The following is a 14,900-nucleotide window of genomic DNA, read 5'->3' as shown; positions in this document are numbered from 1 at the left end:
CCCCCCCCCCCGCTTGTCCTCACCTCTCTGCTCTCTCCTGCCCGCCTTGAATCTTTGTACTCGTTCTATGATAATGGTCCTGTACAGTATTTTTCTTTACGGGACTGAGTTAGTTCACTCAGCATAATACTCTCCAGTCCCTCCCAAGTTAGGTAGTAATTTACAAAATCATTGCTCCTGTGTGCTGCATAGTATTCCATTGTGTGAACGTACTATTCCATTGTGTGAATGTACCATTCTTTTGTGGTTGGGCCTTTGAGCTGTTTTCATGTTCCTGCAAAGGTAAATAAAGGTGCTGTGAACATTGGTGTACAAGTCTCTGTGCCTCAGTTCTCATTTTCTCAGAGTATATTCCAAGTAGTAGAATAGCTGGGTCATATGGAATTTCTGTGTTCAGCTTTTTGAGGAAATGCCTTCCAAAGTGATTGTACCATTTTACAATCCCACCAACAATGCATAAGAGTTCGTATTTTGTCACATGCTCTCCAACACTTATTACTTTCTGCCCTACTAATCTTTGCCACTGCTACTGGGGTAAGGTGGTATCTCATTGTGGTTTTGATTTGCATCTCTTTTATTGCCACTGATTTTGAGCATTTCTTGATGTGTCTGTTAGCCATCGCAATGTCCTCCTCTGTGAAAAGTCTTTCCATGTCTCTTGCCCATTTTTTAGTTAGATGATCCATCTTTTGTCCTAAAGAGACTGGCTTGGACTACTCATTAGACTGGTAGTTGCTAAAGCATGTCTACTCCCATTCCTTGCTGTTCTTCTCATATCTTTGGCTAAAACATATAGATGCTGTAAATGAAGGTTTACTTCCTCAGCTCAGCCAGAATCAATAATATTCTCTGAGAAATTTCTCTCCATAGCTCCCTCAGGTTCTTCCGGCCTCTGACCTCAGCGGTATCCACTGCATTACTTTGACTATCATGCTTTTGTCACAGGGGAACTCACTGTCCTTTGATCACGGTCTTTGTTTGAACAAAGAGAGTCACACAGAAGCTTCTCAAGACCTTAATGCCTCATGGGAACCAAGGGAGACCTGAAGATCCAAGAGGTCTCTTCTCCTTTTCTATTTAGTACGACTTATACCCTATTTTAGAAATCGTTGCCCACCTCAAAGCTGTACAGTTATTTTCCTATGTGCCTTTGTAGATGTTTTATGATGTCAGCATTTAAATTTAGATCTAAAATCTATTTTCTTCCTCTCTCTCTCTTGTGATTCTTCAACCTGTTAATGCCAAGTTTAGAGCTTCCTATTTCTTCTGCAATGCAATCTACTTCACCCTACACCACAGTGTAAATCTCTCCAATCTTAGTCAACAGTGTGTCTCTAGATATGGTTACAAGGGAAATTAAGAAATTAGTCTTTTTCTTTTGGAAAAAGACCCATGTATTTCACATCTTTTCTCTTGCTATAATAGACACTCACTCTTGTTTTCAGTAACAAAAATCTGTATCTTTATATCCGTATTTTCATCTCTGTTTTTCTCTCTCTCTAGCTAGCTTATCCTTTGCTAAGAGGGGAAAAAACATCCAGTGTGCATAAAAAGTTGAGAAAGAATTAGCTGATGTATGGACTTGGAAAAGTACAATTTCTATCACACAGAGGTGTCCCAACATTTGTATAACGGAAGATCCTCAGAAATAGAGACATCCAAAGGAAATGATGTAAACTTGGCTGCACAACTCAGAGAGTATTATGGGCTAGAAAATATCACAGTGGCTAGAAGTCCTGTTGTGGGTGTGGGGGTTAAGTTGAGAGAACTACAACTGTATTGGAAAGAACAACATCAAACCAAATAAATACTGGAAAGGGTAGAAACAACAAAAGCTCAAACTCGAACTTGAACTTGGTGCTGTCAAGTTGAACCAGACTCCTATCTGACCTTCCAGCAGACTTTCAGGAGGCTGTAAATCACATAGAAAGAGATTGCCCATATTTCTCCCATGGAGTCACACAACAACAGAAGGAAAAATGAAATACTGAAGTCAGAAGACTATGGTGATTCTGAGAGAGAAAATCCCAGGGAAACATAAGACAAACTCAGGAACTGTAATTATTTTCTAAAATCTCTCAAAATGTGTTTGATATTCTCTTCTAAGATGTCACATGTTGGAGTTAGGTGCCATGGCATCAGTGCCCCCTAGAAGACAAGGTGAAATCCTGTCCAAGCTCGTGCCGTTCTCACAGCCCCCACGGTGGTTAAGCCCATTGCCGCAGACCCTGCACAGATCCATCTCTCTGAGGGTCTTACTCTCTTGTGTTGACCCTTAGCTTTTCCAAGTCCTTTCCCGGGGACAGAGCCCTACTGATAACACGTCAAGAATATGTGAAACAAGTTTTACTGCTTTTCCTTCTAAGGCCACTCTGGAAGGTAATGTTAAGTTTCTTTTTCCCCCCACACTCCAAGAAGGCATTACAGTGCTGTAATGCAATGTTGTGGTCATTGTGTGCCGTTGCGTTGTAACCAATTCATAGCTGGTCCTCCAGCGAGTTTTCAGAGGCAGTTTATTTGCACTGGAAGAAATTGACCATCCTTCTCCCATGGAACAGCTGGTAGATTTGAACTGCATTGCAGTTTATTTCTTTTATTAACCAAATAAAAATCTGACTTCATTACTGTAATCCAAAAAAATATTTCCCCATCTCTTAGACATCTAATATATGCCAGGCCTGTAGGATACAAACATCAATAAGAAAATGATTCTTATTCCAAGTCGTTCAGTTCAGTTAGGGACATTGTGAAAAATCTGGATAAAATAACTATGCTGAGAGTTCTGTTATCCACAGGCTGTCATTGGGGGTTTCTAAAAGAGCACATGTGTGAGCTGAGCATTAAATGACAAACATGAGTTTGTAGAGATTCCCTTCTAGTCTGTTTGCCTTTCTTCCTGTTCCAATTTGAATCCAAGAGCAGACGTTTTTAGGAGGTTTATCTCTGGTCAAAAGGAGGCACCTTGTATCAGAAGAGAGCAGAGGGCAATGAGAAGGCACTGTTTTTGGTTGGAAAACCTGTCTTAGAAGTAAGGAGCACTGGTGGTCTAGTGGTAAGAAGCTGTGCTGTGATCTCAAAGGCGTGTGGTTCAAATCCACTAACTTCTCGGTGGGAGAGCGATGGGCATTTTCCTCGCATGTGCTTTACTGCTCTAAAACCCTGTCTAGAGGGTCAGCGATGGATTGGTTCTGACTGGATGGCATACAACAACGACAACATAGAAGTTGGGAGCTCTGATGATTTAGTCTGTAGAGCGCGCCACCTCCACTCTGTAGGTTCAGCCTCTCTGTGGCAGTTCGGTCCCACCTGAGTCTCTAGAGGAGAAGGATGGACATTTTCCTCCCACATGATTTACAGCCTCAGAAAATTCACTGGAGGGTCAGCTATGACTCAGATCTAACTCAATGGCGATGGACTTTGAAATTTAGAGAAGGATCTTAGGAATCTAAATTTTATTACTATAATGTATCCAAGACAAAAGCTTGGGAATATTCCACGTGAAAACTCCTTAGGACAGGAACTGTTATGCTGTATTATTTTTTCCTCCTCCTATGTTCTAAGTTTAAAAATATCTCAGACCTTTGGGAGATTTGAGTTAGGAAAGGAATAAGGGAACAAGGGAAGGGTTTTGTATTGTTTTTTTCCCCCTCTCTCTCTGTGTATAAATTAAAATCAGATTAAGAATGAAATTTATTTCTACTTCTCTGGAATCACGACAACAGAGTTTCCCTGTGGTGCAAAAATATTTAAAAAAGAACAATAAGAAAGGATTGAATTCCCACGTGTATGTTCAGCAAGCTGTGTGCCAGTTAAACACTGCTCTTGTGTCAAAAGGCTGACCCTCAGCGGGCCTGAAGAGAAACTTCTTAATTAGATTCCGATGGCCTTGCTTTGCCAAGGTGATCATTTGGGCATGTCCAGTGACTGATTGGCTAGGGCATTTGTTCTAATTTTTGCCTCTTTAGTTTTTTGTGGCTCTGCTGAGTTGTGTCTGTCTCGCGTAACTTAGCCATTTCCTCTGACAGAAGGTTAAGTTACTCTGCCCCTGTCATATGTGGAACCAGCTGGATGTCAGGGGATGAGACCGAATTAATTCAACAGGTGGCAAAGGACCCGGGGGAGGAAAAGTCTCCTCTATGTGGATATGCTAATACAGATTTCAGTGCATGATTATCATTCTGCAGTTCAGAAAGAATTGAATTTGCATATCCCCAATGTTTGAGAATTGATTTCCTAAACGAGGAAATCTGGGCCATAATGACCATGTGGCTATGCATCACTGCCCATTATTTCAGGATCCAGAGGAATCTGCAGAGTGAATTACGTAGTCCCCTTGGATAGATGGAATTTTCATGTTGTCTTAGGAAAGCTGTAGGCATTTCCCCCCCTCCTAATCGAATGAAATCATTCTCTGCTCTAAACATAGGATCAGCCGTACCTCAGAGGCTGCTAGGAGGCTAAATAATTAGCTACCCTACTGCCTAGAGAAATAGCTTCGTGGTTTTTAGTGGCGCTGCACAAATGGACTGGGATATTATGCAAAATTAGTTTTCGTTAGGCTCTAATTTATCTAATTTAAAATAATTATTGAGGAAAGCAAACTGTAGAGAATGAGGTCCAAGGATTCAAGAGCCTGTATGAAGGCGATTGGACATGAAAGTTCTATGAAAGAGATAATGGCAGTTAGGAATGTCTGCAGTTATTGCTGCCTTTTAACACTTCATACCCAAGCTTACCCCATTCCACCCTGTTGCCCCTTTAATTGTGGCTTTATTCTTCATAAACCATCATCCTCACCGGGATCAGAGGCCTGCAAGTAAAGGGAGATAATTGGGTAATGCCATCACGCTTGCCCACCTTTTCAAAATACAGCTGTGTTTGGTTTGGAACCCATTTTTTAGGATCACCTGGAAACAGGCTGAAAATAACAAAAACGGATCTCTAAGGCAAGAAATAAGGAAGTCATCGAAGATGCATTTAGAAAGGACAGAATTTTAGAGGGATGCGTATAACCTGTCCAAGTCTCCCTCTGTGACTTGTATATTCACTAGGAACGTTCAGTGACCGATCTCTGGGTTATAGGAGTTACAGGAGGAAGATTCATCAACAGTCTGCGAGAAATAGGGTTTGAACGGGATTAAAGATGATGACGGCTGAGGGAGATATAACATTCGATTGTCATGAAGACCTGAAAATTACTTTCAGACTGGCTCATTGAAAAAGTAGCTCAGATTGGGTGGGGATCTAACGAAGGTTTTTGTGTTGTTGTTGTTGTTTTTTTAAAAAAAAGCCTCCGTGAAGTTCAATAATTAATATTTCCATTAGAGCTGAGTCACATCAGGACTCTCTTCTCTATGACAAGCCACAGAATGATGTGCGAAGATGGCCCTTTCCAGGACAGCCACATCATCTTGCCCAAAAGCCGGGGGCAGGACTGTCTGTTATTCTCTTTTTCAAAGATTTCAAACTTCCCAGTTGACAACTCATCCAAGTAATCAATACGAGGTTCTACTAAATAAACAGGATTCTTGGTAAAGGGGGGCGATGGGGTAGAGATCCCAAATCAGCATCCAATGTCTTACAACTCAGATCAAGAGACTAGAATCTAAGGGAATGGGAAGAATGCAGTCAAATGGCCGGTGAACAAATCTGGTAAATTAGGACCTAAGATACTAACTCACCTAAATTAGAAACATTAGCAAGAGGCATCTTGACAAAATTTCCACAAGCAGTCCAACTTAGTTGTCATGCACAGTGCTTTCCCAGCTTCATGTTATGATCAGTTGAGAAAAAGTAACTGAGCTGTTACCAAAAGTCTTCTTTCATCCTGCATATCTTTGCAAGCTCTCTCTACCATTTCCTTCACTTTCCTCCATGGCAAACATCTAGAAATAGCAACTACGTTGGATCTCTTTTTACCCAAAATCATATTCACTTGTAAGTGTGACCCTTTCACTCCAACAGCTCATTCCAGTTCTGATTCTTCTGTCCTACTCCATGTAAAGTGTCCTCATGAAGGTCAACTATAACGAGCTCTGGTTCCTAAGCCAAATGGTCTTGAAGTTGTCCTATTTGGGATTTTAGTTGTATTTGATAAAACTGGCCACCCCTTAGCTGAATTGCCCAGAACTTTGAAAATCTCTGTTTGAGACCTTCTACTATACCAAGACCAGGAAGCTGTTGTCCAAACAGAGCAAGGGTGGCTTAAAACCAAGAAAGGAATTCATCAGGGATGTATCCTTTTCCCAATCTATATATTGGACAGATCATTTGAGAGGCTTGAGTTTATGAAGATGAGTAAGGCATCAGGATTGGAGGAAGATTCATCAAAACCTGCATTATGCAGGTGACACAACCTTGTTTGCAGAAACTGAGGAGGACCTGAAGCACCTGCTTCAAAAGATCAAAGACTGCAGTCTTATGGATTGAAGCTCAACGTAAAGAAAACAAAGACCCTCACCACTGGGCCAATGGGCAGTAGTATTATGATAGGTGGAGAAAAGATTTGAGTTTGTCAACAATTTCCTCTTGCTCATAGCCACAATTAACACTCTTGGCGCACAAACAGGAAATCAAGAGACGAGATGCATTTGGAAAATATGCTGTCAAGGACTTTTCCAGGATGCTAAAGGACAACAATGTCAGTCTAGAGACTCAAGTGTGCCTAATGCAAGCCATAGTCTTCTCCATTTCCTGCTATGCCTCTGAGAGCTGGACAATAAACCAAAGATGGCAAAAAAAGAATTGATGTCTTTGAGTGGTGGTGCTGGAGAAGAATATAGAACATACCATGCACTGCCAAGAGAACAGACAAGTCTGTCCTGGAAAGGGTGAAATTCCTTGGAGGCAAGGATTTTGAACTCTGTCTCATATATTTTAATGGGCATGTTACCAGAAGGGACCGGTCCTTGTAGAAGGAACTCATACTTGGAAGAATAGAGGATCAGTACAAAAGAGAAAGAGGCCAAATGAAATGCACTGACACAATGAGGTCAAGTGTATCAGAGATAGTGAGTTTGGCTCTGGATAGGGAAGTACATAGACGTTGTTCATAGGGTTGCTATGAGTCGTTGTCAACTCACCTGCACGTAACAACAACAGCCCTCTGCCAACCTATAAATGTTGAACTGTCTCTGGGATCTCCCCTCATTCTCACTACAGTTAACTGGATTGATTTCCTGGATGTAACGTATTTTACACAAGTAATGCATACGTTACATATTTTATTTTTCTAAACTAGCAACTCCCTTGTGTCTTGATTTCCTATGAGTGCTGTGTGTGTCACACACATGCATATTATTTACTTAGTTATGTGAAATGTGAAAAACATGGTAAACACCATCTGTTTGTTATTGATTTCCAAATACATGTCTTAAAGTATATTTGATCTTCTCACTTTCATATTCACATGCTCCATTTTTTGTTTCATCCCAATTTGAAAATAAGATAAAAAGTTAACATATACAAACTTATCCAGACATACCAATTCTTCCTCATAACTGTCCTATCAAACTTATAGCCCCTAGCCTCTCAATAAATGGCATAAATTACAATTCTTGGTGTTATTTGTGACTCCTTTACCAATAATCAATCCAAGATCATTATTTAACAGTGCAGCTAACTAAATGTTCACCCTACTTCAACCCATTGTCTGCAAGCAGTTGCATGGAACCTTATGAGAATATAGCATATGAACTTAACAGTCTTTAAGGTTTTCCGTTTTGGTTTTGGTTTTGAAAGAAATTTATTATTTTGGTCTACTCATCTCTTTGATCTGCTTTATACTCACAGTGAGTGAGGTGTTGTAGATGAACTTCAACCTGTAGCCTTTTGGATAGAAGCTGAATACAATAACCATTTATATCATCAAGAGAATCTGACATCAGGTCAAAATGTTAAGATGGGCAAAGAGAGAATAGGAGAAAAATGAGAGACTGATGCATGCATGAATGTAACATGTAAGATTTTGGGAATCTGAGATAGCACAAGACAGGCATTGACAAGGGTCTGTGTGTGTTACCACCCTACATGGCTGGCAAAACGGAACATGTATACAGAAATTGATTACAAGAAATAAAATAAAATCCAGACTAGAAGGTAAGTGGACTGTAACTAAAACCTTTAGCTAGGAAAAGGCCACTGAGTGACAGAAATTCAGAGTATATCTGAAGTCATATGTCTGACTCAATAAATGCAATTAAGTTGCTCCTGACTTTGGCTTTTGAATCATCTTCTGCCTCAACATGAATGGAGTTTCCCCCAGTCCTCTCGTTTCACTTCACTCTGTCAATTTGGGTTTTCATTTGACCAGGAGGAAAACAGAAATGTCAAAGATGAGCAGGTACTTCCTGCTGCAGAAGTCAGGAACACCACCACATGCTGGATTGAATATGTTTCCTTGTTGAATACGTTTGTTGAATGAATGAAATTAGTTCTAATAGCCAATCCAGAAACAACAATTTGCCAAGTGCCTGCTGAGTACAATGTTAAATGCTTAACGTGCGTTAGGTACATTAATCCATGTAGTGATTTTCATAGCTTCCCTGAGTCTAACGATTCCATAACTTGTTTGAAGTTACAGAGCTATTAGGTTCAGTCTCCACAATAATTCTCCAGTATAGTCTCAGGCACATAATACTGATTCAGTAAAACACATTGAATAAGGGGATGAAGAAAGAATACTGTTGTTTATGTGTGTATGTGTCTCTAAAGGAAATGAGTTTGTACATCATGAAGATCTCTGCTCTGTTTCTGTTGTGACCTGTCAATATGCTTTACTGAGGCAACCTGGGGTTGCTGTGGTGCTGACCCTTGTTCCATTGGGATGTCAAATGCCATAACGGTTACCCATGGTGGACAGTGTTTGGTGGAGCTCCCAGTTTAAGATAGGTTTGGAAGCAGGAGTGGCATCCACTTCCTAAACAACATGCCTCTGTAATCTCAGTGGACTTTGATAAATGTCGGTAGTTATAGAAAGGCTTCAGGCCTTTTCTTCATAGGGTCGCTATGAGTCATGGTCTACTCGATGGCAATCAACAACACAACAACAACAACATGAAGAACTGCTTAATGAAATATCAATTATTAGATGAGTAAACACATTTAATAGGTGCAGTCTTGATTGTGTAGCAAGTAGTCTTTGCTTGGAAAGTCAGTGATATCATATTTGGGAAGTCGGTGATATCACCTTTGGGTTAAATGATTTTATGCAAATTATATGAGTGTCACTGGGAAGCACAGATGTGAAAATGGACCAGGTCTCTGCCTGGCAAAGCGCTTCGATACTTCGAGTGCACTGCAGGATCCCAATGAATGTTCTGTTCTTCTTTTCTTTTTCCAATATGCCCACAGGTTTAATCTTTTCCACCTGCACTTTACATCAGCTGGGGTCAATCCAGGCAGTTTGATGTATGACAAAAGTGAGGACAAGGTGAGGAAGATCAAGCGATGGAGTTTCTCTTTATCTTCTCTTTAAATTCCATCCTGTCCTTGGGGTCGTCAATCATCTCGATCCAGACATCTCTAAAGTTTCAGTCGGAGCAGAGGTCACGAGCAATATTGGTGATGTAGGAGGTATGAGAGTAGCTGGTCTTACCTCCATTTTTCACATTAGGAAATTTAGACTCTGGGGTTTTTAGGAACTCGCTAGCTAAATGACAGAGATTTTGAGTTTGAATCCAGTTCTGTCTGACTCTTGAGCTTGGCCTTTTCTTTTCTTTCATTTTTTTTTTTTTGTGTGTGTGTGTGTGCCATCAAATCGGATCTGACTGGTACAGGAGGAGATTGCCCCTCCTTCTCCAGTAGAGCATCTGGTGGATTCGAACCTCATATCTCTGGGATTACAGTGCAGCTTCTTGCCACTAGGCCACCAGAGCTCCCCATGGCCTTTTCTATTTAAAGTTACTTTCTTTATGAAACTGCTGTGGGTCCTACCTGCAGCTCTACTGCTATTACCAAGAGCTATCCAAATTTGTGTTTGCAAGACTCTTCATTTAATGGCAAATATTAAATACTAAAGCAGGCTATGTTCCTGTAAACAATCTTCTTCAGATGTAAGTTTGTGTAAAAGAGGAAGCTCTTAGCACTCAACATCTGTAACAACCAAGGTACTAATTAATTCTTCCCATACTTCTGTGAGTAGCCAAGTTGAAACATTCCTATTTAACACATGAAGAAACAGGAAGTTGAAATGAGTTGCTTAAATCTGCATAATGTCCCTGGTTTCCAATGAAGACATGGCTCAATGTTAAATATTATTACAAGTCTTATAGCTGTTGTTGTTTGGCCTACGGATCCTAGCAGAGAGCTTCACCGATGAGCCTTGTATCAGCAGTAAACATAATAATATCTGTCGCTTAAAAGTGAGAAAAAGAAGTCATGCGAGGAGTATAAGAAATTTCCTAAGGGCGAGCAATTAATCCGTGCTAATCACAGCATTCTATCCTTGACTCACTCCAGAGCCAACACTCTTGACTTCCACACTTTACTGTTTTGCTAATATCTGACTTGGTATTTATAGATTTGAAAATACTTTCTGAGAAATTATTTTATCTTCATAGTGATTGTCTGAGTTGGATATTATCATTGTCCTCACTTAAATACAAGAACATGGATGATTTGGAAGCTCTGGAGGGGGTGGGTTGGAATGGGGAACATGAAATAATTTTGTTTATCAAGATAGGGCAAGGTTTAGAGCTGCTGTATGTAGGGTCGCCATGGATTGCAGGGGACTCAATGGCACTTGTTGTTAATTGCCATTGAGTTGTAGATGACTCATACATAGTGAGTGACCCTTATGAATGGAAGACTGGAACACTTGTATAACTTTGCTCGTTTCTTCATGTTCATAGAGTTGCTGGAGGCAATCCATTTCGGAAGTGGAAGCCATTCCTGCTTCCAAGCTTGTTTTAATTGGGAAGTTACACCAAACACTGTCTACCATGGGTAACCATTATCACATTTGACACATCAGTGTCACAATGTTCAGCATCACAGCAACGACGAGTTACCTCTGTACAGCAATGTACAGACCAGTACCATACCACTTAGAAGAATGTTTGACCAAAACCAATTAAAACCAGGCCTGGGGGCTACAGATTAAAATCGCTCACCTTGGGCTTGGTAGCAGAACCTTCTGTCCATTAGGCCAATGTAGCTCTCCCTATGTTGTCATTGTTATTGTTGTTGTTGTTAAGTGCCGTCAAGTCAGTGACAGCTCATAGCGACCCGATGAATGAAAGACCTGAGCACTTGTATAACTGGTCATTTCTCCATGTTCATAGTTTCTAGAGGCAAGTCATTTCAGAAGTGGATGCCCTACGACAATAGAACATTCATGATCAAACATCCGCTCCAGTAGAATCTTCTGACTCTAATGCTCATAGTCTACCCATTGAGCGATTGAGATGAGACACTTTCCATGTTGTTAGTCTCCAACTGACAGCCATGTTCTCTAAAGTGAGTCTTCTTTTTTTCCTCCAAACACCAGCAACAAATAAGAGGTTACAAAAATGAGCAGTCTTCTATACCATTGCCTGCAACCAGATTCAATGCACCATGACTTTGCATTTTTCCCCCTCACCAGAAGATAAAAATCTCTTTCTTCTCTTCCTGAGTCTGAACTATGTGACTGGCCTTGATCAGTAGAATGATCCAAAATGATGTTTTAATCCATTATAAACCTCAAGAGGTTAAAGATTCTCTTGGAACCTTTCCCAATTTGTCATGTGAGCAAGCTTGGCCTAATCTGCCTGAAGACTTTGCAGCTGAACACATCCTGGATCCCTAGTGACCAGCCAACCTGGAAGGTGACTCTCAATGTGTGACAGAGTCCCATCTAGACCCGAGGGAGGGATCACCCTGCTTAACCCACCCCCGATTGGTGACATACCGGATTACGAGTCAAGTAAAGGCCTGCAGTTTGAAGTGGCTTATTATTGAAATATAGAGAAGGGCACTATCCTTTCTTTCTTCTCATTCTTAGCAACTTCATATCTGAAAGCAATCTCTCTCTTCCATCCTTTGTGATGACCACTGAAGAATTTCTGTTCTTTCAGAAATATCTATAAAAATACATCTTGTTTCAAATATGTGAGCAAAGGGTGTCAATAAAAATAATTTTGGGGCAGGGTAAAGTCTCCATTCTGTTTGTATCTGTTCGTTTAAGCTCTGATGAGCTGAAATGTAGGTACATCCTATACTCCCTATCTTAATTTGCCAATGTTGACACATTTTAGCAATAAAGGGATTCCTAGAAATCAGAGAAGGGTGCTTTGGTGGCCTTTTGGTAAGAAGCTGCACTGCAATCCTGAAGGCATACAGTTTTAATCCACCAGCTGCTCTGTGGGAGAAGGATGGACAATCTCCTCCCGTATGATTAACTCCCTCTGGAAACCTGCCAGAGGGCCAGCTATGGTTGATTATGTCTTGATGATATACAACAATAACAACAAGAAGAAACCAGAGAGGCTTGAAAGAAGAAAAGGTGTCTCAAGTATCACAGAATAAAGTATTGGGAAGTGATATTAGTACCACCTGATTACTCTGTTTGTTGTTACTAATATAGATGGATGGTGAGATAGATAGATGATAGATAGCTAGATAGATAGATGGATAGATAGATAGATGGATGCTTTATAGCTCTAGGTGTATTAGATTGTATTCTAACTGCAAAAGAAGTAATTAGATGTATAATAGAGAAGCATTCTGATTTTACCTAAATATGAATTTTTAACAAACAGAAAATCAGTGGAAAACAGATGCGATAAAAATCTTAGCAGTACATTTTTATTTATCGTTTGTTTAAAAAATAGTAAAATTAATGAAAACAAGTGACGATTACTTTATAATACTTCTATCATCAAGTCATTGTATTCAGTACGAACATTCATGGACAGAAGCAAATTTCCTGTGTAGTCAATGGAAAAAAATCAATATTGTGTGATTTCATTATTTATTGTCTTAATTCTTTATGTGTCATTTATTTACTAAATACAAATTCACCAACTTCCTCTCACACTCAGAGGCGTTGATTCTTTTTCTGTCTTCCTTATTCATTGTCCAGCTTGCAGATGCATATGAAGCAATTGAAAATACTAGGCCTTGGGCCTTGTTGTTGTTATGTGCCTTCAAGTCACCTGAGACTCATAGCAACCCTATGTACAATAGCCCTAAACCCTGCTCTATCCTGTGCCAATCTCGTTGTCTCTGACACACCTACCCGCATGTCCCCAAACACTGAATCAATCCATCTCATCGAGTGTCTTCCTCTCCCGCACCATCCCTCCACCCTCTCAAGTATGATGTCCCTCTCCAAGGACTGATCCCACGTTGCAACAGGTCCAAATTATGTCAGACGAGGCTTCAGAATCCTTGCCTCCAAGTAGCAGCCTGGCTTCACCCTCTCCAGGACAAACTTGTTTGTTCTCCTAGCGGTCCATGGTATATGCAGTACTCTTCTCCAGCACCACGTTTTTGCCTTTAAACTGATATTCTTGCTCTTTTGCTCTTGTGAGATCTATGTATCTTTATCTCTATCCCTATGTAATACTATTTTACAGCCAATTGTAAAAATTAAGTAGCAATGACTACTTAAAAAAATTAATCTAGACAAAGATTAAGGAAGACAAGTCACAGATAAATATATTTGTCGCAGACCTTCATCCTGCATACCTATGGCTTCTAATATAGCTCAATCCTTGTGAACGCTCACTTTCTGGAACAGTACCAACCACTACAGTGGAATTTTTGCATTGGGGTAGCCTCTTTGTATCATTTCTAACTTATGCTGCACCTTTGGTTTTCTCTTTGAATATTCCTTGACCTCAATGACGGTACTTAATTGGATGTACTGATAGTCATGCTTATCCAATAGGTACTATGATATAGTGTGAGGAACCATCTTCAGGTTTAGGCTTCCAGCACTTGACAAATAGATAAAATATTGATATACTCATCAATATAGAACCGAAATGCCTGATTTGGGCCATGGTCTTTCCAATCACTTGTGAGAGCTGGACAATGAATAAGGATGACCAAAAGGATTAATGCCTTTGAAGTGTGCTCTTGGAGAAGGGCATCGGATGTCCCACAACTACCAAGAGAATGAATAGATATGTCTTGGAGAAGGTGCAGGCAGAGTGCTCCATGGAGGCAGTGATGAAGGAGGTACTTTGACCATGCTGGAGGGAGACGTCTAGCTTGGGAAGGTGGAGGGACAGCAAAAAGGAAGAAGACCCTCACCCAGGTGGACTGACACCGAGACTGCAGCAATGGGCGCAGGTGTGTCAGAGATTGTGAGGATGGCACAGGGTAGGACACCGTTCAGATCTGTTGTTCTTAGGGCAGCACCTAACAACAGTAATAACCTTTGGCTCAATTAAGCACATCCATCTCTGTTTTAAAACTTATGGTTAAGCAAACATTTCTCTGCCTGGCACAATGAAGTTATCTAAATAAACAAGCAAATAAGCAAACAAACAAAAAACCCAGAAGAGGCAATTCATGTTTCTGCCAGTATCTGCATCTATTTTGAAGGGCAAGTTTTCTGGAAGAAGCTATGTTGTTATTTTATTCTGTCCTAATTGTTCTTATCTAAGCTTCCATGGCTTCTGTGATTTCAAACACATCAGCTGATGGTAGTTCCTTATGTTGGGATCAGTGTCTCTGAAGTTTAGTCGCAATATTTATCGGTCAAAGGTGATGCATCCTGTAGAATTGCTGTGTAGATAGGCTTTTCTTGGCTCCATAGTCAACAGTCTTGGCACCAGCAGCCAGGAAATTAAAAGGCGCATTGCCATGGGAAAGTCTGCTGTTAGGGACCTCTCCAAAGTGCTGAAGAGCAGTGGTGTCTCTCTGGCGACTAAGGTACATCTGATACAGGCCATGGTCTTCGCAATCAC

The sequence above is a fragment of the Elephantulus edwardii genome, unplaced genomic scaffold, assembly GCF_000299155.1.
Source record: "Elephantulus edwardii isolate Elephantulus edwardi_28Jun2011 unplaced genomic scaffold, EleEdw1.0 scaffold00091, whole genome shotgun sequence".
Lineage (NCBI taxonomy): Eukaryota > Metazoa > Chordata > Mammalia > Macroscelidea > Macroscelididae > Elephantulus > Elephantulus edwardii.
The sequence above is the reverse complement of the archived record's forward strand: the minus strand, read 5'-3'. Positions refer to the sequence as shown.